Here is a 28000-nt window from a genome sequence, read left to right on the forward strand (position 1 = left end):
AACAAGTTTGGAATGCAAATAAGCAAGTTAAAAGCCTTAACGGTATGACTCAACACCATTTTAAGTGGGCAGAAGTGTTCTGTTACGTCCCATTGCTAATTTCTTCTTAAACATTAATTATACTCTAGTGAGAGGAATTATGTATTTGCAAGCAGGTATCAGTGGCCTGTTGAAACAATCACGCCATGGTACATTTCATCATAACGCAGGAATTTCTGTTTTCTGAAGACCATATTCATTGGTAAAAGCACATAATATATAAACATATCTATAAACACACAAAATGTATCATGTAGAATTTTTGGTCACAAAATTCAGGAAGAAAAAAGCTACAGACATGCAATCTAGTATTTAATTTCTGTGTTACACATTACATTTCTTTCAAAAGTGACTGGATTAGTGGACCCCTGTGAAATAAGACAATTCATTCCCATGGGGAACTTTTAAGCATACTTACAAAGGTTTAAATATGTGTTTGCAGCAGGTAGAAGTTATAGCAAGCAGCTTGGTGCCTACAGCTCAAGAACAGACTAATGAGGAACAGAGTACAAACAAAACTGAGCCTCAGAGAAAATGGAAGGAGTTTCTCAGTGACAGAAAAGACTGCAAAGAGTTTTCGGCAACTCAGAAATCCACTGAGTTGGATAAAATCTGCTCTCAGGTTAAAACCCACCTGCAACAACAGAGCAGAAAAGAGCAAGCTGCTCATAAACTCTTATGTTCACTTTTTAAATTTAGCATGCTTTGTATTTCTTTTTTCTATTTAAAAATGCAATTATTCCAGTACTTATTAAAAAAAGTTCTTGCTTTCAGAAATTAAAAGCTTTTCTGTTTTTTTGGAGTAGTTCACCTTTGGAAAAGGTCTAGGCATATCCAGCTCTGAGTTCCAGGTAATTCAGTGTCCTCTTGGTTACCTAGCAAAAAGATAATACACAGCAATCTAGCTTGGTCCTAGAACCAAACTGCCAAATGCATAGTGGCTGGAATTCTTTTTAATGAGCTACTAGCCACACAGGTATGTAACAAGCCCAAAATATTACCTCAAATGCTTGAAATCATGACCTTGTCTTTATTTCAGAAGTCAAACTATTGTCAGACTGGATTTTGCAGCATAAAGGAAATGAAAAACCCTGAGCAGGACTTCTAGACCAGGAGATAGGTAGGTAGCAAACTCTGTGTGATTTCATAGTCAAAACCAACAGTTCAGTAGGACCAGATTAGAAAGGCTGAGATCAAAGGCACCACATCTTATTTGCTGTTCAATATACCATTCTTAAAACATATGAACAAAGAGTAAGCTGCCCAGGTTCATACATGGTACCCCTTTAGGAAGTGTGTTTATCCATGCTGTAAGAGCTGAAGTAGTAATACCCAATGCTGGCAAGCGCCAAGTTCTCCTCCTGTACATCTCAAGTGTATGGTTACACTGCTCTGACATGCCCATGCTATTCCCAGAACAATACAAATATTTCTGCAAAAGGTTGTGCTATGTGAACGTACCAGAGGAGGGTAGTATTTGCTTGGGCATCTCTCTATGGCACGCCATTGTGTTGCTTAGGAATGCCCTAAAATAGCAGATCAACTGCTGAACAGTTTTGTTAATCTGCACGTCAATGATTTACTCAGTCTGAGAAGTGTCTTGGTCCCATACAAGTCTACTATCAGTTTTTTACCCCTTTTTTAATCTCCAGATGACAATCAGTTTGGAAGAGAATAATGGTCAGTGAACCTTCAGCTCACTCAACACGAAAACTTCAGATGAAAAGTTGCCTTTTAATGTACAGTAGTGTCTGGTCTCCCACTATAATCTCAGGATATTAGAATGTGTATTTGGACATTATATAGGGGGACAACCAGGCAAATTTACTTTCAAGAAAGTCTGTCATTTATCACTAAAAGATTAACAACAAATCTTGTACTACTGTGGGACTCCCTTTTTCCTTTCTATGAAAGGACATTACCACTTCTTATTCTTCTGTTCCCTCATTAACATGAAATCTGGAGGTTTGAAATCTCAACAATTATGAAAGTAATCACAATTTACAATCAAAATACGATTAAAAACTGGTTAAATTAATATACCATGCTCATGGTATTTTAATTGTATTTTCCTCATATTTTCCTCAAACAGCAAAAGCTAGAGGCCTGCTGAAATGCAGCATTCTCATCACAGCAGTGAGTGTTCTGTGCTTTATGCTGCTCTAGCAGCTGCAGCCCATCTATTTGTTTTATTTGGCCTTTTGAACATCTGCATAACTTGCATTCTTCAGATGCTAGGTTACTTCTTTCTCTGGATGTAGGGGTGGAGAAAAGGGAAGGGTGACAGAACACTACAGCGTACCTGATTTTGAAATCCACCATACCTGAAGTCAGACACAGAGTTCCAAGCTTTAGATATTTTATACTCATAGAAAAAAGGAAGAAAAATCTTTTTTTTTCAGGTACAACTTTTAACAATTCACTTCTAGGTATGTATAACAAAATTATTAGTTAAAAAACCAGCACAACAACAACGCATTAATTCAGCCAACTCCTATGGCTTAGTGGAAGTTATAGTCTGTAAACAGCTAGAAGAATAATTAACAGATTGCCTCTGACCTAAAGTCTGCTAATTATTACAACTAAGTCCCTTAGCACAGTGATAGCACAATAAATGGGCATAAAACATGCATGTCTTGCCATGGATACTGTTTAGACTATTGCAACCACTTTGTTAGAAGCATGGGTCAGAAACCATCACCTAGAATTATTTGTCCTTTTTTTTTTCCTCCCCAGCCGCTTCACTGCTTGCTCAAATGGTTTGTGACAAGCACAGGAAATGAGAGAATGAGAATCACTGGCACCGGTGACAGAGGAAGCCAGGCAGTGAGACGTTTGCAAGATTGTTTGCTACTGTAATTTGCCTTGGTGCATGAATTAATACCACACCAAATTGTACTAAGTCCAACCTACAGTCATTACAAAAACCAGAAAAAGCTGCCCTAGACTCAGAGTCAGTATAATCTACTGAAGAAAAGTACAAATCAAAGTACAGATCAGATTCACAGCCACTGTAAACTACCAGAGTTCCAGCAGATTCACATCAATTTATATAATTTGTCATATGAGTCCAAATAATGGTAGTTTACCAAGCCTCTAACACAGACTAGTAAAGAGACGAGGAAAAAAACCCTGAAACTAGGGTAGGCAGTGCCAACTCTCCAGGAAAGGACAGGCATACTACAGAAAGGAAGAACCAGAGCTGCAGCAACAGCCATCAGCTTCAGAAGCAGCCATGATTAAATAATAGATCAAATTAAACACATGTAAAAACATGCCATATTTCCCACTACAGTCCAGCTACATTTGTTAAATAAAAAATAGTTTTTTTCAATAGGAGTCAACTTCTTTCAAAGTTACAGCTCATTTCTAGTTACTCATGAAGATCAGATTACAAACTACCTGGTCTTTTCACACATTGCAACGTTCATTAAGAAGCAATGACTCCTGACCTTGGATTAAGAAATCTGAGGCAGCTTAGATTGTCAGCCTGAAATGAATGACACTTAATTGCTCCATCAAAACATTAAATGTAACTCTGAAGAAATGTTCACATCCACAAAAAAATATTTTTCCAACTGCACTGTCTGACCTAATTAAAACCCCTCTACCTACAAATCTTGTCCTGACAATTAAACAGAAATCCCTCTCTCTCTTCATTTTTACACTAAGTACTAGTTTTAAATTTATAAAGTGGCGAAACATCAAACCTAAATTGTTTCTTAAGGTGATTTATTTCTCATTTTTGCTAAGATTACTTTAATGAACAACTACAGTCCCTGAAAGAAGACTGCAACTGGATAGAGGCATTACAACAGTTCCCATCTCTTTTCATCTGGCAAGTAGGTAATGCTTCAAACATCTTTAATTTCCTATAGCCACAGGGAACTTTAAAGGGATCCAAGAGAAACTTGTAGACACTACTGAAAATTATCAACAATTGCAGCAGCCTCCTGGTTTCAGCCATATTTACCATTCACATCTCCTGTCACATAGGGAAGAGTGGTTGTGGATGACATCAGGTATTTCAAGAACCATTTCACACACTTACCTCTTCCCTGAAAACAGCTCATCTCCATATGTGTGAAAGAGTTGGATAAAGCTGGAGGAACTCTTAAGCAATAATGTTTTGCTACTGAACTGGACAAGTAAAACCAATTAAAACAATTGACAAATGACTGAGAAAAGTCTCAGTTAAATTGCTTAAAATTTCCTGCATAAAGAATTTTGTGTCTGGGAGAGGTTGTTTTGAGGGGGAAAAAGAAATGCAAGAGAAAACAGATAAATATCTGATCACAGAAGCAATCAATTTGGACCATTTAGAGAATAAATCCAAAACTTGCAAATGGGCTTCTTCATAATGGAAGTGCCAGTCAAGTTTAGCTGTTCTCATCCACAAAAAACCCAGCCTCAACACACAGCCAATGTGTGTGTCAGTATTAGTCATAACACTTTTGCACTAATGTACAATAAATTGTACTTTCTCCTTTCTAAAGAAGCTTTTTTTTTTAATCCACTACAATCTGACCTTATTGTGATGTCTTAGTACATGAAATGTATGAAGGATTTTGATTCCATCAGTTTTATTTTCCACCCTTTTAGCCTATTTGATTCTATGTAAAATACTAATGAACTCCTTTAAGCAGTCCCTTGACTTCACTGGGACCACGTTACCCACGCCTCTGTTTGCACAAGCACACGTTGAGCATGAGAATGCTGCAGCCACTGAGGTTCTAAATGTTGTTTTATTATTGTAGCAGCAAGTCACACTATGAATTGCAATAAAATCCCTTAACATTTTATTCATATTCACGGTCATATTAGGTCAAGTGGTTGTGAATAAACTCTAGAGGACAGAGGTCTGGCTTTGAGACCGTTGTTACCAATTGGTTGCATTTTAATAGATTTATTATCCAGCTCAAATTGCAGAGCTGGATCAGGGACAAAATTTCATCAGGGACAAAACGTTTGTAAGATAAGTTTGAAAAGAGCAAGAGGAAGAAGAATAAATATATGCATCTACATAAGTATTCTTAGAGCCACCCAGACACATTAGATGATGATGTTGTTCTGGTAACTGTGACACCACACTAGTACATGTGCTTCAAGTTACTCCATTAATAATAATGTTTTGCCACAAAAAATGCAGACCAGTGTTAGTGATACAAGCATTTACAGTCTTCAAATATAATAACCAAAAGCAGATACATTTACTCCATATAAAACCCTTGTAAATACTGCTGCTCAACAATGTGGTACAAACACAGCATCTGTATTTCTTGGATACCGAATTTTAAAAGACCATCAGCTCCTTACAGGATAGCCAATATCCTGTTTTTTTCTCATCTTAATGCTAGCCAGTTTGCTGAAAGCATTATTTAATCTAATTATGGAATATCTCTCATAGCATAAATATTCCAAGCTCTACAGCAGGCTTCCATTTGTAACTCAAGAGCAGTATAAAAACAAGAGTTAATTGCGTGTACAAATATTTCAGGGTAGCGTTTACGTAATCTACAGTACATTAAGTACCAGAGTTGTGCTCTACTGATAGGTGAAAGAACAACTCTGAAAGGCAACTGCATTGCCAATTAGCTTTCAACAAATATGTACACAAGCTGTGCTTGCAGGCTTGTGCTCAGCTTCCTCATTCTCCCCAGACTGCCTGCTTTTATAATGGTGAACTCCTTTCTACTCAAATGCCTAGCTAACTTCACACTGATGGAACAAGGGAAGATGGCATATTTTATTTAGTTAGAGTTGTAACCCATCCAAATGTAAGATCATGACCTGTGACCAAAGCCACACTCCAGTCACAAGGACTGAAAACAAATTCTTTAGTCATGTAGGAGCAGGGGAGGGAAATAAAAATAAATATAAAAATCTTCCGTTGTAATAAGTCCAAAGAGGATGAGAATTTGTTTGAGAAAAACATCCCACAAGTCCCAGCTCCTGTGTGTCAGTCCTCCTCAAGGAGGTTGAGCCAAGAACATGTACACCCACGTGCATTAGCTCTCTGCAGCAACACCACGTTTTTACTCAACAGTTGTACACAAATTAAGAAATAAACCTAAGTTCACAAAACCACATGAAGAGATTAATGTTTGCAGTCTTTGGGCAAATCTGCATGGTGCTCCACCCAGAAAACAGACTTCTTTTAACTCAGGAAAGCTGATTACCTTGGGCAGAGCCCTGTGCCTAGGACACTGCTGCTTTACTTTGGGTACCCAGATTTTGTCACTGGACAGTAGTTTGGGTGTCACTGGACACCAGTGTGTAAATTCTTTGTTTTCTCTTCATAATTTGCCGTGTAGACTACAGCTACCCACATTGTACTAGAATGGGTCTAAAAGAACTGTTTTGCAATTAGCCTTCCAATAAATGTTAAAACATAGCTTTCTGCAATGCTTCAAATATCCAGCCCTTTTCATAAAACATTTTTATCCCAACTCTTCCCTTCCACCCCCCCAAATTAAAACAAAAAGTTATTGCAATTACTAAGACAGAAACATTCTGCAGAATCAAGAGTTAAACCAATTCCAGAACTCTGCTTCATAAATTCCTTTGGCTCACATAATTTATGTTATATAAATTGTAATTTTGATAATAAGGCAGCTGAAAATAAGTCTAGTCTTGTAGGTTGTGTGGGTGTATGGTTATGCTTATATAAAAGTTTAGTTATCCACATTACTTCATAAACGTATGTTTAGGTATGTTTTCATGGATATCTGTGCTCTCTGTGGGCACATTTTCTTCGAGTATTTAAGAAGAGTATCACTGTACCATATAGTGTAAAGCTTGTGAAACCTTTTTGTTAGGTAAAAGTCAGCAAAGCCAGTTCTTCAGCTACTAACCTCATTGCTATTAAATCAGCTGGAGAGGGAGAGAGAGGAAGGAGGCATGGTGAGACATGAAAGTAGAGCAGGGAGCTGTTGGCCCTTGCTACTGCTGAGCTAGAAAAGTAACTTCTCTTTCATTTTCTGTAAAGCAGTCCATATCTGGACTCTGTTAAAACTGAAAGGACTGCCTGATGATCATTCTCAGACAGCCTAAAGATACCAGAGAATAACCAGCTGTTCCTTTGATTCATTTATGCATGATGGTCAGTTTAACACACTGACCAACTGTGTCCTTCATTTGCTAATGCAGTGAACGGCACAAACAAGACCCCCCTACTTTTTTTCTCTTTTCAATGACTCTTTTGGAAATGCATTGCTCTCAAATGCAGTGTCTTACCAAGCTCTCTTTTCTAGAGTGGCTTCTCTGCCTACAACTTTAGCCTTTCTCCATACAGGTATTCGAACTTCTGTTGAGGGACAGAGCACCTGACATGCACTTCAACAAAACAATAGTGTCATCTTAAATTTACCTTCAAGTGCAGGAGTACTGAAAAACAACTCAGACCAGCTTGTATAGCTTAGGTTGTGTACCTGAGCCTGAGCAAAGGAACACCTCCTTGCTCCTGGGTGTGACAGGCCACTGCCTCCCATTAGGGAGGATGAGCAACAGCAGTCCCAGTGGCACTGCACTGGGACAGAGCTTTCAGCACCTCTTCCCTTACAGTGACATTTCCTCCAAGAAAACCTCAGCTGTTCATGTGTCTTTACAGGTCTTTAACACAGGGCTTTAACGCCCAAGTTCAACTTTTCAGATAAGGAAGGGGATTCAAAAACTCATTTCTGATGCATCTCTTCCAGATCACAGAGGCCTTGGGATGAGTAACACACCCATGCACACGGTGGGTTAAAGAAAAACTATATACTGGTAAGTACACAAATTGCTTGGAATGCACTGCAACGGAGTCAAAAGACTGAAAATACATATGGTGACTGGACTAAAATAATTATTAAAGAAGGGCCATAAGAGAAGAACAGTTTGCAGAAATAATACAAGCCTGGTAAGAAGCTATGTTTACATTATTTTTTAAGTTTCAAATTGTGTCTGTGTATACATATAAACATACAGCTTCACATATCATACTGCATCATACTGATTTTTTTATTATCTCCAATTACTCACACAGTAACATATGTTGCTCTGTTTTAGCTTACATTTAGATGTACATAATCATTATTCTCCAAACACTTCAAAACTTCCTTGTCCTTCCCCGCACACTACATACACTAGACCTTTCCAATTATATCAACTGCAGTTTTATTCCAATGTAATGATGGCACAACTTGTAAATTATATATATAGAACAAGCTATGCATCAAATTATATTTCCTCCTCCTAGAAAAAGGTCTGAAGATGAACAAAGGATTTATGCTGATGCTCTTAAATAAAATACAATTGTATCCTCTAGTTTGTATTAAGAATTAAAAGTACTCATTTGGTTTAAGAAACATGTGCTTTAAAACTATAGTTTTATACTTCTCTTCTGAAGTTTCCTTTTACGTTTGCGTAACTGTCAAGTTTGTGATTTTTAACATTATAGCAGTAAAAACATGAAGAGGAAAAAAATAGACTTAAGAAATATGAACATTTCCAGTTCTCTGTCATTCCCTCTAATCCTGTACATCAATATAACTTGTGGTTAATGCTAAATATCTAGTGCTATCATTGAAGGTAGCACTTAGCCCTATCCATGTACCTTGATACTGAGTGTTATCAAAATACTTTTCTTGCTACCACAGTTTAAGAAAATGAAACTGATGGCAAGAGGAAAATTTTGGAAAACTAAGGATCTTCACACATGAGGACCTCTAAACTCTTCAGAGTTATGTGAACACAGTACCCACCCAAATCCCTGACACCCAGAAATGATGCCAGCTGCAGGAACTGAGGTATTCTCCTGGCAGCTCACTTGCTGCCTAACAGGTCATCTACAGAAAAGCTCCTTGCAACCTCCCACCTCTCCCTCCCCTCAGAACCACAGCCAACTTTTCAGGCAGTATCCTGGGTATTCTACTGCTTCCACACTGATGGACAAGTTGAATGTGGCAGCACACCCTCAAAATATCACTTGAAAAAATAAAGGCATGCAAAACAACCCAACTATGAGACTCATCATTTTGATAGCCTGCTGCAGATCACAAGTCAGCCTACATCTATTTAAATACATGTAAGGTGTCTGTTTGGCAGATTAAAGGCAGAGCTGCTTTGATTTGTCTTCCTGCTGCCCCACCTCTCCACTGTGAAAGATGGAATTACTTCATTGAAAATTCTGGCAGGGGAAAGGCTGCACCAAAACAGGGAAATCTGCAGTAAACCAGAGGCAGCCCAGGCACACACTGCTCCCTCCGTGATGTTGACGTGCATGTATAACATCTGACATGTTATCTTCTTCCAGAGTTCCCCCTATACCTGCACTAGGAGCATCCAAAGACCTTCTGTGGCAGCACACAATCTGGGCCTGAGATAGGTCTTGGGCTCCATCCCCAGCAGCTGCACTCTGCTGCTGCGCTGTGCTCACACGGCTGGGGATTCAAGGCAGTAGCCAAAGCTGAACAGGAAATTTCAGGGCTCTCTGCCTCTGGTGGGGTGACTCCAGCAGCTTCTTCGTCAGAGTGCAAAGAGTAAAAACCAAGGGAAGGAGACTGAGTGGCAAGAACAGCAAATGTTGCTCAAAAGGATTTCATGTTCCTTCCATATGCAATAAATGTGTAGAGGGAATAAGCTGATTTTAGCACCCTCACTCTCCCATGTTTAGTTGCATTCCTTCTCTGCTATTTAACTCCTCCCATCTCAAAAACTAACAAACAAACCTCACAGTAAAAGAACCCCAAATACCTGCCCTAATTTCTAAGTCAGGAATCCTTTGCTTCAATTCCAGGACCCAAAGCAGCACTAAGTTAACAGAATTTTACCTGAATTTCTGATGCATCACATCAGTTTTAGATGGTTAACACTTGTCTCCCAGTAACACTGATCTCTAGTTGCACTAATTTTAGAACAATCTAAATCAATCCTGAAACCTGAACGAAACTATTGAAGCACCATAGATAAAGCTCAGTTAAAATCCTATGCTAGCTTTTCTCAACTGATATTTGAAGCCATAGCACTCATCAATATTATGGATTAATACTGACTTTTACTCTTCAGCTCACAGTATTTCTCCAGCTGTATTTAGTGGCCATTACTAAAATTATCTGCATTTTAATTTTTCAGCATTTACACTTGTCTACTACTTTCCCAACAGATTTCTTTTATTATCATTTTTTTGGCCCACTGCCCTTCCTCACAGTGTCCACAATCCACGGAGAAGAGATTGCTGATGGCGTTATCACAGGCAAACAGAATGAAGCTAATGGTAACAGGCACTCCTTGCTAGGTAATTATTATAGGAGAAGGAATGCAAATGAGCCCTAATCTGTCTCACACAATGGCAGAGGTCTCAGATTTGCATTAAACCTTTTGCAGCTCTCCCAGATTGGGGACTGCAGATAACAATGCATCTGCAGCCCAGGCTGCCCCAGCAGTTATTACATTGTGCCCCAGCAGGTACAGTGTCCCTGAATGACTCTCCCCTCCCCCTTTATATCTCTGGTCCCCTCCCCTCCTTCCCCCCAGCTTTGCAGAAAAAAAAGCTAATTGTGCATGCCATTTGGCTCAATTCATGTGTACAATGAAGAAGAAAGCAGCGCTGTTTGGTAATTGTAAGAGAGAAATGGACATCAGGAAATCTCCATTCTATTCCCAGCTATGTCCTTCACTTGCCAGGGAACTGAAGGAAAATAACTTTGCTTTTCAGTGCATCCATGTGTTCAGTTAGAAATACAGGGTTGGCATTTGTAGTGGCCCAACAGACTCTCATTTTACAGAGGCACCTGCTGAACACTTCCAGGAAGCTCATGCTAGACTTACTCGAATCTAGGCTGAGTTTATGATAAGCCACAGTCCTTCAGAAGAATCACTACCTAGATCTCAATTCCCCATGTGATAATAGGTTGTAAAGAATGATATTCTTTTCCAGCACTGTATTCTGCTATAAAAACACCTAAACTAACACTTGCCAGCTGGGGCCATGCTCAGGGCTCACACAGGTGTCTGCCCACTAGCAGATCTTAAAAGAAGGTGCAGGAACTATGACTGAGGTGCTCTGATCACAAGCCACATAGCAAAAGGTTTTCCCAAAACTTATATTTTGTAGCTTCTTCTATATGGCTTGCTTGGATTAGGAGCATTGGAGTCAAATGCATTGAACCTTTCCCAAGTGAGTCCATGGTCTGAGGTCAAAACTCCTTACCAGCATGAACAGACTTCTTCCAACGCTATACTGCCTTCTTTCTTGGATGCTCATTTTCTCCTGAGACAGTTTTTTCAAATAGGGTATTTCCAAAATTGATCTTCAGGAATCAGAGTTTCTGCCACAGACATGCAGACTAGAAAATGGAAGCTACCAAACTTTAAGTGGGCATATAAACTACTCAGCCTATTAAAACCCAGTCAACAACAATACCAACAAAAAACCCAAAACAAACAAATGAACACCAACCAAAACAACAACCACCCCAAAATCAAAACAATAAACTATTGCCAGAAATTAACAATTTTTACAACAGCAATAGTTAAAACACACAGCTGTAGAAAAGGTTTTTTAAACAGCATGTAACAAGCTAGCTTTTCAATAATCACAGTTTTGCTTATTTCCATCTCATGGTGCAGTAGGTGGGGTAGTGCTACTTCTATATACGCTTACTGAAATACACTATACATGTCTCTGGGATGATCTCTGATAGCTGGTATCCTCAAGGAACATTCATCACACCTAAACAATCAGTTTAAAAACATATTTAAGTGATGCTCTGTTATGATATTGAAGTTATCTGAAAGAATCTTCTTCCATTTGCACTGACATTTATGGTTCTTGCCACTTGGAAGGACTGATGTGGTACAACATTATGAATGATCATTCTTTACATCAGAAAAGCAAAAGCTGTCTTGCACTGGTTAGTTCCTGTTAAACAAGAAGGGGATTTTCATTCATCTGGTTCATAAAGCTGAAAACATTTTCCCATGTAGTCTTTGTGCTAACTTTCCAACACTAGAAAGCATTCTATTCAGAACACAAGAAGAGGGTATTTTTACATTATCAAGGCATGGCAGGTATCAGAACCTGCAAATTAAATTCTAACATACTCAGGCTTAGATTTGTCACTGGTCTCTAGGCTGCTCCTCCCCAGTGACCAGTTATTCCCAACTGCCTACTGGTGCCATTTATATGTGCATAAAAACCTTCTTCCAAACCCAGATGTAGTTGTGAAAAGCCTGACAGACTCACCCTCACTTGGAAGTCACGGATTACCACACTGCTGCTGGACCAGCAAAAGTACCAGGGCAGAGAAAGTCAGCAGGACACCCCAAACCAATTTTACTGCCACCTGAACACACCCAGCTGACTCTGCCTGCAGTGGAGTCAGCTATCTCACCGCCTCCTTCCCGCAGATCTGGGGCGGTGGAGGAGGAAAGGGAGGAATCCTGGAAGATAAGGAACAGGGAGCACAAACATCTTCATGGAGAACTACTGCTCACTCTGTGACCCTTGGCCCATCACCAAAGCCATGCACTTCAGGACCACTCTCACATTAAGCATTAACTCGGGCAGTTCAGCTGTGTTGCCGAGTAGCCGGTCAAATATTTACAAAGGTTTCAGAAGGTGCAAGATTAACCTCATCCTTTCAGTGTAAAACTCAGTGTTCACGATTTCATACTCTGTTTTGCAAAGCAAGAAGTCACAATTCTAAAGCTTTGAGACTTGCAACACAGTCGTTAGAAAGAATAATCCAAACAGGAAAACTAAGAGGGACTCAATGCACACTGCAGACAAAATATTGGCACCACATACAGTGCTGGCAAGTAAAGCAGCATGCTGTGTTCCTAAGGGGGAGAACAAGTGAAATCCACCTCCTAGAGTGGTGATGGCAACCTCACCTGAACAGCAGCCTTTCCCTTTGTCCAGCTGCCTCCAGGTCATTTTACAGTAAAGACAAAAATTGTCACTGCGCTTTCAAGGATCCCAACAGCTTTCCAGCCCTGTGCTCCCTCCCACCCCGCCATTCTCAGCAGCCTTTTGAGAGTTTCCCTCTATAGCAGCATTCTGCGTTTCAGGGATTCAACCTTTCAACTGAAGCATGAGAGATCGCTTATACTGTTGAACCGGTGAAGCTGCCAGCCTCCCCTTTGTTGCACAAGGATTTACACTTGAATGGCTCTGGGAAGCAGAATCTTTTAAGGAAAGGCTGGTGGGGGGAAGACAATTTCCTTGCCAGCATCCTATTCGCAAATCACATTCACCTACCAGCTCAACTTCTCCAGTTCACAACTACAGGAACCTTATCGAATCACTAGTTTCTAAGTTTACTGTGAGGTGACTTTAATGAATAATTTGCTAATTTTAGTTTACTTCAACAAGGATATACATAGTCTTAAGAGAAGTTCATTTCGAGCCTAAGTGTGGGCACTAAATGTAATTCAGTCCAATGTAAATCACGTCATTATCTTAATCTGTGACTCACTTATGTATTTCCTATTATAGCCTTGCACATCATAGTCCATCGAATGGCTTCTGCAGCTTTTCAAGAGAGACACTGGAGAACACCACAACGGCACAGATGCACTGCAGAAAATCATTTGAAACAAGAGTACACAAGCCTGCTCCAGTTTAACAGCGGCACGTGGCTTTGGTCCTCTACTTAACCATACACACAAGTAGCACCAGCCTGGTACATTTCTGTTCTTCAGCTGCAAATGGCTGGATAATTACTTACTGGTTTCAGGCTATGTTAGCAGTTACCAAGCACTGTCATACTGCTGCCTTTCAAACAGCGACATTGGTAAATCCACACAGCTTTTTGTTTGTCTGCTTGCCTGCTTGGAAGCATAAAGCCTGCTATCGCCAAAGAAAAATAATAGCATCCGAAGTTTGAAAATTGGCAAATGCTAATCTGGCATAGAAAAAGATCTGTAAGGAACATTCCTTCTGGTTTTAAAATGTTACACCTGCTTCTGATTAGACAATTTCCTGAATTCTGAATTGGCCACATGCTGAAGCACATAGCACAGCCTGCAGAGTGCAGCAAGAAAAAGGCTAGCACAATCCAGAGCTGGTGGCAAACCACAGTCCCCATGAAAACCACATGTGCTAGAGACCAAATATTTTGCGTTTTGCTTACTGCTAATAAAGCTGCTTCACTTCATTAAAAGCAGCTTATCATTTTATCTACTCACTCTGATTAATTAGCCTCTAGTTAAAATGAATGAGCACTTGATTCGAGGATTCTATTAATGTGACACTGGTGAACCACCACTTGCATACTTCTTCCATCCTTTTCCTTTTACTCTCCCATCCTCCCCACACCCAGTGTCTTATCAGATTGACATTCCCAGAACCCTTTGGGAATATCAAAACACTTTTAAGACAGAGGTGAGTAAGGAAATGTCCCACACTCCAAAATTCTTCCGAGGCTCACTTTTCCTGCTGAAATATACAAATGTATGTAATCCACTTCTCACTGTAATTATGATCGTAAGCTTGGAAAGAAACGGCTTGGAAAAAAGAAGGAGACAGGGAAACAGACTGCATTGCTGAGAACAGGGGCAAAACAACAGTACCTTTAATACATACAACTTATTTGTCCTTCCAGAGTAAAAATTTTAGCTATGAAGCACAAACATCAGTCAGTTCAATCAAAAACCTGACTTTCTTAGAGAGCGAAGAACTTTCTCTCGAGCCAAATACCATGTGCTGTATATGCATAAAGACAGCTTCTGCTACAGTATATGCCTACAGATTTCACAGTTGCATATGATCGCCAAAATCTCAATTTCTAGCAGCAAAAAACGTATGTCACCATTATTTAGCCAAGCATCTGAAGACTGAAATATATCCTAGCTGCTCATTTTGCTGGAAAACAGTGCTTTGCTTCATATACCTAACCTTGTCTAATCAACTGATTTTATTATGACTGTCAGAAATACCCACATGTATTGGGGAAACTTTAAAAAATAAAGAAAACCAAAGCTACACACCTTCCCTTTTCCTTCTTTAAAATGTTAAGTTTCTACTCTTTCACAACAATGCCCACTGAAGACTGAAAAATCATTAGGCCTGAAATTGCAACAAATCCACATTTTGACAGAGCAATGGAAGGAAAGAAGCTGAGGAGAAGGGGAAATAAAACTTCCTGGGTCATTCTAACATTTAGATTTAATTTCCCATTTAATCAAGAATAGTAAGGAAGTGACTGGAAACTTTTTATTTATGCTACAAGCAATTTAAGAGATCTCTTTCAAGAGAATAGCTTGGTTAGAGTATGAACTGCAGACTATAAGCATAAGCTTGAGATTACCATCCAGCCTGAAAGGCTGGATGTGAGAAGGCACCAAAGCAAGATCTGGTTTACATCACACAGCAGGGCAGTAACTGACCATGAGTCACTGATGCACTTTATCTGGCTTTTAAGGCCATCAGCACCAGATAAAAATGTTTTAGGACACATTTTACAAAGCACTTTCCAGTATAAGTTTACCTGGCCAGTTCAAATCTGCATAGAATTTTCTAGACAAAATTTCTTCATGGCAAGGCTTCCAAGATGAAATATCTTCTGTCCTGCAGCCAGCAAGACATTAGTGCAGCTCTCTACTGTAATGACTGGGCTAACTGAACAGGAGTCCTCCCGTGGGCTAAGCCCAAAAGGGATGAGACGGGATGAACGATTTCTGTGACCACAGCCTGGGCTGCCAGTAGTACCCTGTCTTCACAATACCCTAGGCAGCACCACATAAAGCCACATGTATGCCAAACAGAGGAGAAGAGACAAAAACCACTGGAAAACATGATTTTGAAATACCTACTCATGATTTTGGATTCATACTTTAAAATACTTGGTTTAGGAATGAAAAATTCTACTGGTTTGGGTTCATCATTAATTTTTTATGAATGGCCAAATTATTGAAACTTATAATAAAGAACTCACATCTATCTTTGTGTACCTGAAAGATGGAGCAATATGCAATCAGATGGGTCATTCCCTAGCAGAAGAAGACAGTTATCACTTTTAAGAAAGCGACAGGTCTTAAGAAATCCAGGTCTTTTTAGTTGCTAATTTCAACAAGGACTTTATAGCTGATTTGGGCCTTGCAGCTTTCTTTTTGAAAGACTAACAGAAAATATAAACCAAAGTAAAACAACAAAACCTGCCACGTACATTCATACCTATGTGATACACTTTGTTCCTCTCAGCCATTCATTATGGACTGGCACAACACGCTCTCTCAGAAACTCCTTCCTGTATACTGGCAGTTGGTAGTGCCAGGGCTCTGCAGCAGTCACTGCAATCCACTTGAGCCAGAGAGTTCCTCCTAGAGCCCTCCAAAGCTCCAGAGAGCACAGGAAGCCACCTCAATGCTCAGGGCAATACTTACACACCAGGGATGATGGTGAGAAGGCATCTGGCCACTAGAAGTATCCCTTCAATCCCTGGGTGTGGATGACAAGAGGAGTCAACCAATGACCCAACTGCAGTTCATCAGGGTGGTGGAAAAGGGGAAAAGAGGAGGCTTCAGCACAAGGGAATATGCTACTCCATACAGGACTTATTCCTAAAGAATAAACTCAGTTCTGTAGTCAGAAGTAGATCTACACACCTGAAACACAGTGACCATGAGGAATATCCAAAACCCCGCTCCCTGCCACAGCTGTCCATAATGCAGCCAGACCATAACTGCTAAAACCAGAGCAAAGCCAAGCAACCCAGAGTTACTCTGCTAGCACTAAGGACTGGAAGGTTTTAATGACGGACAACGAATAGTCATCGCCATAGCCATAGTACAGGGCAGGGGGCACACACCACAGGACAGGACCTTCTAGCCCTGCATACACAGAGATGCCCCAAGACAAACCCTTGCAGTGTTCTCACCTCATCTTCCTAAAACTCTACTGACTCACGTCCATGGACCTGTAAAGTTTGCCCTCAGAAAAGGGCTGACTCAGACAACTGAAAATGGTAGAAAATTATAAATCATGCTTCTCAGTATAGCTATAACCTATCTTCCTTTGCCTAGATATGCTAAATTTTCATTCTGCTTAATGCTTTTTAGACCTTGTCTATGAAAAAAGAAGTTTACAATTTACAAAGTTAATTTCAGCTCTGAACTCTCCACTTCGTGTACACTTGAAACCACTAAACATGTTTAAAACTATCTTCCTGGAGGTATAAAACAATCATTTAGCTCTCTAGATCTACGTGGTAAACAGATTCTAAACATAAAAAGTACCTGAAAAATGCACTGCTGGGATAGAAGTTATTTTTCCTTCTCCAATAAAATTTATGAGATTTAAGTCTTCTCCATATCAGAGTAAAGAATTAATACCTGTAACATTCATGAAATGAAACTCTGAAAACAATCAAAGCTTTTACTAAAAAGCAAGAGAGGGGAGGCTTATTGTTAAGTTAATGAAGTACTTAAAGACCTTAAGCAGTGGCAAAGTCCTAATTTAAAGTGGGAGATGGTTAAGGCTTTGCAAATTGAGAACTCTGGAAGAACCTGTCATCCTCTCCTAAGATGCAATACAGCTTTGACGGGTACATCATTTTACTGAATACAGTTATTACATGAGAAATACTAACCTCAAAGATCTCAAAGGATTTGAGGGAGAAAAAAAATCCAAGACCTGAAACAAACACCTTGTTGAAATGCTCTACAAATGCTCAAGAGCTGTGAACTTGATTTATAAATGAAAATTTAAAAAAACAATTAGGGCAAACTTCCAACTGACAGCTAAGTTACTACAGACATGGTGTTTAACATACAGTGTCACCCACCTGAAATGTTAGCTAGTGGCAGTATCACCATTCCCTTGGAGATGGTTCAGGTTGACAGAAATAAAAAAGGAAAATGTAGAAATTATGAGGGAAATAAAAGATCTTAAAAAAAAAACTCGGGCAAAATAGTCATTCTAGATGCACTGATACAAAACTTCTGAAAAAATCGGAATGGAGGTAGAGTTCCTCTTTTAACAAACAAAAAAATTGACAATTATCTTTACCCAAATTTAGTTAAGAGGAACAGGCAGAGAAAAGTACAGCATTAAAGGCAAAAAACAACACACAGCAAATTGTGACCCAGTGGACAGCTGGATCTTTTGTTGCCTTGTCCCTGCCCTGCCTCTCCCTCTCCTTTCTGACTGCCCCCTTCAACACTTCCAAACTGAGAACGAGTGTATGTTCCCCATCCTCCACCTCTACTGAACCTGCTCTAGTTCAAGACACGAGCAAGAATTTCCTCTTGCTTTGGTTCTCAAATTTCACTGTCACATCCAGCCTCTCCCCCCAGAGCTTCTCACCCCGAGGACTACAGTCTGCATGACTGCATTTGATAATACAGACTCTGCTGCTTAAATAGCGTGCATTTGCAGACAGTTAAAGCATGTTTTACCAAGGTACCATAAAGGGGCTCAGCAACACACACTTCCTGGGCGTGCAAGCCTGCAGCAGCTGGAAAGGGATCCTGTCCAACACGGGACAGTTTCCCTCTCCTCACTAGGATGAAAAGGAGCACACAGACACAAGGCCTTTGTGCTGGAGCCATTCCCAAGCCATGGCTTCAGAGGAATGATCTGTCTGACATGTTGCAACTCAGGAAGCATGTGCAGGGAAAGGGGGGGGGGAGCAGCAGGCAGGGATTCCCCTCCAAATTTCCAGTACTGTGCAAGAGGGACAAACAGATCTATGCAGCCAGAGAGAAATAGCAGTGGGCTCCGCGCAGCCTCTCAGCTGATCCTACTGAACTGCGCAGTGGCACTTGGCTCCACTGCACACCACTGCATATGACATATGCTGGGAGGGAGACAATAACAAGAAGCGATGCCCACAATCCCGCAAAAGAGATCTTCTATCAGTCCCCAGTCCAGGGAGTTTAAAGGCATTCAGAAACAGCACAAAAACTCTGCTGGAGCTACAAATCCTTACAGAATCTTTCCTCCACACGTGCAGCTCAGCCAAGCCTCCTACATCTCAACGTGCCCCAAAATTTTGTTTTACAAAGGAATTTTAGAGCCTTTGCTTGCTTGGGAGAAAACAAGTTCAGAAGCCACAAGACTGCTCGTGCAGGTTCCTCTCAGCATGCCACAGCATCAGTGGCGGAGGCAATGCCTGCCTGCAACAGCACAGGCAGCTACATTCTTTAGTCTGGCACCAAGGAGGAAAGCTATCATCCATTTTTAAGTTAGATTCAGGGAACCAGCTGGGGACCAACGATTGCCATTTTTGAAATGCACGAAGAGGAGTGTAACCAGCTTTTCCATAGTAACAAAGATTAGCGGCCCTGAGTCTGACACTCCTCCTGCATTAAAAGATAGGAGACAAAGAGAGAGACAGGTAATTACATAGAACGAGCCCTGGGGAAATCGCAAACTCCTTGAGAACCCTTTAGCTGGTCTGTATGTTTCTCCTTGTCTCTGCTTCAGCTGAAGATCCCCAAGAAACATTTGCCCATTTGATCATTAGCTTTATTGCAGAAAGTAGCCAGACAGCTGATTGTGGCTGTTCAATAAAGACTTAGCTTGCCTCTGCACCAGCAAGAATGAGATGGAGAATGAGAAAAAGAACATCCCAAGGCACATTACCTGTCTGGAGCTTATCCTTGATACGTTAGTGTACTTAGCGTGAGGGTCTGACAAACGAACTCTGACAAATCTTGCTGGGGCAATTTAAGACATTATTGCTTCTCACTGTCTTTCAAAACCCTTCACAAATGTTAGCACCATTGAGCAATCCAGCAGGAAAACTTGTATCATGCACTAGCCTCTCCAACTCAGAATCTAGCATGTTAGCATAAATCCCTTCTCAGTGCTGAATTCAGATGTCAATTCTGAACCAGAATGGCTGAGGTCTAGACAGAAGACATTACCTCCACTACAAAGAGCATTAACATCTATCACAAAGATGGAAGAGGAAATGACATCTCAAAGCACTGCAGCTCCTAAACAAATACAAATCTTTAATATTAAAATACATATGCAATTTGTCAAGCAACAAACTTGAGTCTACTCGTGCTGCTCATGATGCTCTGTGAATCAGCACTAATTTTTTGGACTTTATATATCCCCAACACAAACTGAATGCCTTGCAGTGAAAAGACAGACATGGATTTTCCTATCAACACATAACTACAAAATTTAATTCCTCTCACACACATTTTGCACTTTTGTCCAAAACTGGAAAAAGTCCAGAGTGTTAAAGACTTGCCACGTGTTTTACCATTCAGAACTAGAGTTGGGCTTCCAGATAGTTCCTGTCTTACCTGTCAGGGATACAACCAGCCACAAAACCATGACAGACCCCAAAGAAGACATCAGGTTTAAAAAACTAACCAAAACAACTTAACAACTAAACCAATCTATATTTGCCCGATCAGAAGTACATGTGTGATAATAACAAAAGAAACACTTTGAGATAGGCTTCTTCAGCTTGTCTTCTCCAGACCTAACTCTCTCTTTCCATACAAGCTGATAGTCAGGCAAAGATTTACTTAAACAGTCTGCAATACACCAGTTTTACTTTTTTTCCTCTGCAAGCATTTAAAATATATCTAATCTTCTAGATTTTCTCAAGGGACAGTATCCTACACTTAGTAGTAGAGCAAGAAGTGCACAAAACTTCTGTTTGCATTCCAGTATTAGAAGGGCAACCCACATGAACCATAAGTTTGGCTAAACTCCACATAGACAAACTTCTTCTGCCATCACCTGCCCTTCCAGAAGGAGCAGAGCAGGCAAGACACCTTGAAAAGCAGATAACAATTACCCCTTACCTTTCTGAAGAGGCCGCCGCCAATTAGCACATTCCTGGAGCTTCTGAATGAAGCAAGAAGAAAGGGGTGGGGGTGGGGAAAGGGAGAAGAGGGCTGTTTTCTTCCTCAGCACAACAGTATTTCCTGAGGGGAGGAGAAAAAACAAGTAGAAAAAAGGAAATAAGCATTAACTTTGATGATTTTCGAAGAGGCTACTGATTACAACTCTTGCTCGGCAGAGCTACTGTGCCACTACTTCTGCACTTCCAAAATACCAGTTTAGGGTGTCCTGTATTTTCTCCACTGTCACCTTACCAAAACAAGGACTATGAATGTCAAGTCAACCCCTACTAAGAAACGCAAAGAGATTCCTGTTAGAATGGGATAAAGTCCCATACTAGAATGGGTTAAAGTCCAATTAAAAAATATTCTTGAACACTGATTCTATTAAGTAAACAAGCTTCAGCCACGCTCACACCCAGTTCTGTAAAAATTCAAATGAGCCACATTTACTATCAAAATAGTTGGCAAAAGGCAAATTCCAACATGCATACTGAACATACAGGTATATACCGACATTCAAGTGCTTATGTACTGTGCTTTGAGAGGATCATACCTACAATTGTGAGGTATTTGCAATTAATCATAAGTTCTGTTTCTTTTTAAGACTTCTTTTTCTTAAGACAATCTATTCCAGCTATATAAAATCTTTCAGTAACAGCAAGAGTAAGTATTTGTGTGAGGTTTTTTAAAACAGAATGAAGGGAAAGGGATCTAAAAAACCTTTTGACTAAAGGTGCCACTTCGAAATCGAGCTTTACTCCCTTAAAATCACAATTCCTCACCTCAGACCATTTCTCTTTCTCTGCCCTGCTCCTAACATGACTTTAAAGAAACTTACAGACACAGAGATTTAATGGGCCCCTCCCTACCTCCAGTACCTGCCTCTGATGAAAGGCAGGAAAATCAAGTGGAAAATTATTTTAAAGCATGAATGCAAGACATTAACATCTTTGAGGAAATGGCAATCAAGGTTTTCCACAGGGAATGAGCAAAGGGAAACACAACCAGTCTGTTCTCCATCACACTTTGTTGGCTTATATTAGTACAGAAAAACTACCCTTTTCTGTCCCATGGAAAATCTGAACTCAAAATAAGGAAAAAAGTCTATGCTACCTCACATTTCCACACACACTTCTGCCACCCCTCAAAACAACAATTAACCCATCTGCTAACAGCATACAGATCCTAGTCTCCTGGAAAACATTTAAAACAAGGAGCCCCAACAGATAGGATACAACATAAAAGGCAGCACTTCTATCACAGCATCTCCCTCAAAGCCACCACATTTGTCCAATTCTAAATGGCCACAGTTCCTGCATTTCTCTAGGGGACAAAAGCTCTCCTTTTCTCTCCTCCTGTCAGCATGACTTAAAGCTGCAAGAGTAATTCTGTCCAGATTCCCCTCTAGATAAGCAATGATTTAAAGAATTCATGAAGTGGCAGTGTAAATAAACAATGAAAAACTAAATAAAGATCACAGATGACAACACACAGAAAATGTGCACTAAGGAGAGAAAGAACAAGCTCGGTGATGCAAAGCCTCTTCTGCCTTGTTATGCGCACCCATAAATAGGCGCAGCAATAATTTGACAATGTGAAAGAATGGATCCTGACACAAAAATGTAGCTACTCAAAAACCTGCCTCCTCAACCTTCTGCCTAAAGGCAAACCTTCCCACAGTGTTTAATTTCACTTTCTCAATGTCTTATACCCCTCATCAGTTGCATTTCTGCTTTGTGTCAGCTTTCACCATCTTGTACTAACTGATGTAAAGCAACTTAAGCTGAAACCTGGAGAACTCAAATCGGTTTGTTTTTTTTAGTTTTTAGTTGTTGGTGTTTTGGTTTTTTTTAAAGGGAAACAGTGACAGGAGAAGAAATTACCCTTAGTGAATTGCTCCTGACACGTGTACATCCCGAGGCTATGTGCAAATCAATACTTACTGAGCAGCTCAGCACAGATCAGGTTGCAAAATGCAAGAAAAAAAGAAATTTTATCACCCCCTCAAACATACATTGTTTTTGTATCCCTAAATCAAATGAATAATTTGCTTTTCTTTTTCATTATCAAATAAAAATAATGCTTTTGACAAAATCCACCCCCCGCCCAGATCTCCAGTAAAGCCTGTTAAGAATTGAAGTGTTGGTTATATTTAAAGTGCTTAAAAATTTTGCACTTCCATCCTATTACTAGCAGGAGGAATAATTTAAAGCAGACATGGAAGATTTGAAGAAAACAAATTTTCAAATCAAACAAAATCAAGAGGTGGCAAAAAGGAAGCCTTAGTGCAAAAAGCCAAAGTTTTTAAACATTCTCAGGCAGACAAATCTGTCTCAATTACCATTTAGAGACATAGGTTTGACTCAACATGACTTGGTCCAAAGAAGGTGGATTGGTCTGTTCTCAAATCCTCAGGCAAGAAAAAACCTAAAGTGAAATAACGCATTACCCAAAAGTCAAATCCTAAGTGGAGAAACCTCGCAAAATGACTTACAAAACCAAGAGACTTGACTAAATTTCTGGCACGGCCAGAGATAGTTTGCATGAAAAAATGTCAAAATGTTTTGGGTATACAAACACTAGAGGAAGGAAACAAACAGAAAACTGGGAAACACTCTATCAAAACCCAACAAATCGTTGACATCCACATTAGATAAATGACTAGGCATATGTTGAGTCAAACACCCTCAAGATGGTGTGTGAGTCAACTCCTGCAATGAATTTAGCAGAGTTGCTTTCCTACATCTAGCTTAATAAAAAATCCTCAATTATTCCATCTAGGTCTGGGTTCTCATTAAATCTCACGCGATGTGTACCCATTCTGGACAGTACCCGAGCTGGAGATTTAAACATGGAGCAGGGATACTGGAGTGTGATTTTGACTAATCTCTTCTGAATGATGATGCCAGATTTATTCTTCCTGCTGTACAACAAAGGTAGTGTTTTTTCCAGGCATTACCCAAATGTAGCCCACTCCTTAGAGAAAATGCAAAACTCCTGCAGGACATTTGCAGGTTCTAGCTCTTAAGTGATCCAGATACTTTTTACATTCAGAAAATAAAATTTTAGGAAAGTAATGCCGCTCACTTCCAATCGGCACTGCATGACTGGCGAAGAGCTTGCTGACCTTATCATGTCTGACCCCTACATGGAGCCCAGTCAGCTCTTGGAGCAACTCCTGCGTCAACAGAAGCTCCCATGGTACATGACCAACCTGGGTGATTTTCTGGTTTATTGCATTTTCTAGGTCTGTGATGGCTACTAATTTCATTACACAGTGGAATTAGATCAGAGCACTGCTGTATACAACAGAACCCTCCCCAAACCTTGTCCATAATATAAGTCAGCTCAGGGTTTAAACCAAGGTGGGCATCATCATCAACACCTCTTAAAATTTACAGAGAAAACCAAGAAAACCGAGTTCTCAAAGTTCTTCAATCCACATTTAACTAACAGCTACTCTTCTTCAGGTGAATTTTAAGTACACTCAGAGTGTACTAATACAGGTCAAGTTTGTATTACAGTAAAAAGTTGGTTTTTTTTCTTTTCCTGTTGATTTTCAACCTTTTGATCTAGGAGAGATAATAAAACAACTATTTCCTTAACATCTATTGAGGGAAGTAGCAGTCTCCATTTCTTATTGCAAAAAAACAAACAAGCAAGCTAAGAAAAAATATTAAAATACCTACTCTTAAATAGCATGATGAAACTGAACAAAACCTCTCAGCCTCGGGTTATGAAGCCAGGAACCTCAGCTACTTCTGAATCAGGTTCTTTCTCCAAGCTATTTTCTACTATCTAGAGTTGACACAGAATCAGTATGAAATAGAACTCATGCATTTCATTTCATGTACCATTTCATGAAAACACAATATAATGTTTACCTACAGCAACATGAGAACAAGCTAGAAATTAGCGAGTTCTCATTTATTTTGGTATGAATTAAAAGCATATCCCTATTATCCATGCGTATGTATGTATGCACGTGTCTTATACATACACCAGGGTAAGCCTTCCACCACAAACACCTGTACTGGAGACATTTGTGAAGAAAGAAGCTTCTTCAAACATAAATACTATTTTCCCAGAACTGTATCTGCACAAAGACAGGAAGTTCTACTCAAAGCTCTTCTCAAGTATCTATTACAAAAAGCCAAGAAAAGGTAACCAACCAACACATTGTTGCAGAAGCACAGACAAAACATAAAAACATGGTAAGAGTCAACGAAAGCAGAGATCTCCTAAATAAATTTTCCTTTCATTTGCCTTAGTGAACTCATGGGATCCACCACCAACAGATGTCTAAGTAAAAGACTAGATTTTACTTACATGAAATATATTTTCTATACAAGCAGTGTAATTTTTATTAATTTGAACAAACTTTAATTCAAATGCCAAATTTTATATCTTCATATAGATGTGTTCACACAATTGTTTCCTATGGCTTTAATGTTACAGCTATCTATATCTTCCTACCTGCTTTCCTTGGATCCTGAGAAGAGCTCTTCCCAAAATGACACATGTCCAAGTGAAAAATCTGAGCTGTCAGAAGCACTATTCACATGGATGCCTTTTGGTAACATTAAATCATGCATGACCTTTACCTACACTGCAATGACCTCACCAAGAATAAAAAAATATTTAATTTTCTATTTAATCACCTGAAAAGGTACCTACCAAGCACAAGCAAGGTTTATACCCATATTTTATTGCAAAGTCTTGAGGACCAAACTCAGTGCACTGAAGTACAATGAGAGATACTCATCACTTGAAAAATTTAGTCCCTTCCAAAGAAACGGGGGGAATAATTTTGTCAAATACTTATTTCTGCCTTTTAAGCTAGATCTAGAAGGAAGCAATAACTTTGTCTAAAAGCCTTGCCCCTCAACCTTCCCCAAGTGATTGGGTGACAGGATGCTGATAAACCAGCTAAAATAACTGGTGGAGTGGGGCCCAGGAGAGAGGACATAAGGGACAGGAGAGTCAGGTGCACGGCCACATCTGGGAAAGCAGCATCCTGCTGGGGCTCCCTGCTGGGGTGGCAACCACCTCTGCCCCTGCTACCAGGTGCCTGTGTGCTGCTGTCAGTGGGCTAGTGCTGACTTAACAACAGCCCCAAGGATAAGGGGGGTGGGAAGGGGGCATGCAGAAGCTCTTTTTTTTGCAGCAACTACCTCTATCTTACAAGCCTGATTTCATATTTTTTTATCTTATTCTTAAATAAAAAGAAGATACCCTTCATGTTGGAAATAGGTATTTTTTGAAGCTTGAATCATTTAGCCTATTAAACCCAAGCCTGTAATATGGGTGTTATTTCTTAAAAACACAGTAAATGCATTAAATTATTGATAGTCATTAAACAGGGAAAAAAATTTAAACAGCTCTCAGCTTTTATTAATCATTTATGCAGTTTCCACTTGCACATCTCACTGGGTTGCTATCGTATAGCACAGAGCAAAGAGTACAAATCCTGAAGGCATGAATTCATTTTCTCTTGATGCAGAGTAAAAATATTCTTGGCAGCAGGAGAGAGGCTAAAACATGAAGCAGAATGGTTGAAAGGAGGCTTCTGTCTTTTGCAGTAAACAGGTAGCAATACCAGGGAGCAGCAATTTGAAGCACCAAAGCCCATCCACTTCTGCTGTAAGGGCCAGTAACAACGTCATCAATCACCTCCAATACCTGGCAGCAGTCACAGCCAGCCCGACAGTGTTTACAGATTTGATCCCTATTTGAAATACATGTTAATTCAATGGCGTATGGGGAAAACAAGGAGCACTGAGGTGAATAGTAAAGCATCCAGCAACTTGAGCGAGATGCAGATTTCACCCCAAGCTGCTTACCAACTCATGAGCCAGTAAAGACCAATGATGTACAGAAAATCCCAACTTGTCACACTGACAGCCCGAGCTTAGAAAAATGACAGAGACTGGGATAGGCTCTTGAAGCTATTATGAACCTTTACTGGGGCAAGTTATAACTAGACCTAATGCTTTCAGCAGGTCTGAATGACTCACGTCAATATGGGGAATCTGGAGATAGATGCCAGCTGGTGGCACCTTGCCTGGCTGCAGTAGGCCAGCTACCAGCAAAGAGATCTTCATCAACATCCCATTTTTTGTCCATTTTCTCCTGGACTGAAAACCTGTCTTACAAAGCTTCTCTCCTACCTTTCATTCCTGGCAATTTATTGAAATTCACTACTTTACAATGCAACAAAGACAGAACACAATCCATGGCGACAAGTCAGGTATGACTGCAGCCTGCAAGGACTGACCTGATGTACCTCTACAGCAGCGACTGTAGGTGAGCCATAGCCGTAAAATTTCAATGCAAAACACACAAACCCCAGCTCTGGCTAGATATTCAGACAGGGAAGCCTTAGCCCTGCAGCAGTCCTGCTACTGGAACTCAAATTCATTTGTTTTAAACTACCTTGTGTCCGTTTAAATGAGCTGTAATAATAGTTCTGAAGCAAAGCACAGACACATCCAAAAGCTAAACACAAAGCTAAGGACTGCTTGAGAAATGTGTGCCCACACCCAGAGCCCACTTAGAAACTACTAGCAGGAAAAACTCATCATAATCCAAGTGTTCCACTCCCAACAATGGCTTCAAATCCCTTCAAAAAACCATTTCTGTCCACATAGAAAAAAATGGATGTTAGAGATTAGGAAAAAAATACAAAAAGAATCATTGCAACCAAAATCTAAGTCCTACGGAGGTTAGTATTTTTTCCTGAAAACGATTCAAGAATGCACTGAGTCGAGCAACTAGATAATGCCAAATGTTGATACAAAAGCAGCCAGGAAAAGCTGCAGTCACTGGAAAACATTTCCTAGCCTGATTGTTTACAGGCAACTATGTTATAAAATACAAAAATATTCATTTCCAACCATCATTAGTGCAAATCTACAACATGTTAAAAAAAAAAAAAAGTCAATTAGGACACACATCTCATTACATTGAGTCCCAGGGAAGGCAGCACAGTATTTAAAGTAATACTATGAAAGCTATTACACCACTGAATTGATTTCAACACATATCAACAAACTAAGGAATTCACGATAAATTTCAATATAATATTAATCCTTACCTATATACAAAAATGTAAGAGTAATAGCCCATTAGTATTATTAATGCAGCACACAACCACTAGCAGCCT

General features: G+C 39.9%; 1 protein-coding gene across 14 annotated transcripts in view; it reads right to left on the reverse strand.

Annotated features, from left to right (window-relative positions):
- Window positions 1-28000, reverse strand: part of ZMIZ1 (zinc finger MIZ-type containing 1) — a 717720-nt gene that overhangs the window by 271100 nt on the left and 418620 nt on the right. For 11 of the 14 annotated variants that reach the window (XM_068197351.1, XM_068197344.1, XM_068197354.1 and 8 more), the window contains exon 2: window positions 20794-20916. The exons of the other annotated variants lie outside the window; for them this stretch is intronic. The gene's annotated coding sequence lies outside the window, so the exon portion shown is untranslated. The remainder of the gene's footprint in view (window positions 1-20793; window positions 20917-28000) is intronic. 14 annotated transcript variants of the gene reach the window in all.

This window comes from Anomalospiza imberbis, chromosome 8 (genome assembly GCF_031753505.1).
Source record: "Anomalospiza imberbis isolate Cuckoo-Finch-1a 21T00152 chromosome 8, ASM3175350v1, whole genome shotgun sequence".
Taxonomy (NCBI): Eukaryota; Metazoa; Chordata; class Aves; order Passeriformes; family Viduidae; genus Anomalospiza; species Anomalospiza imberbis.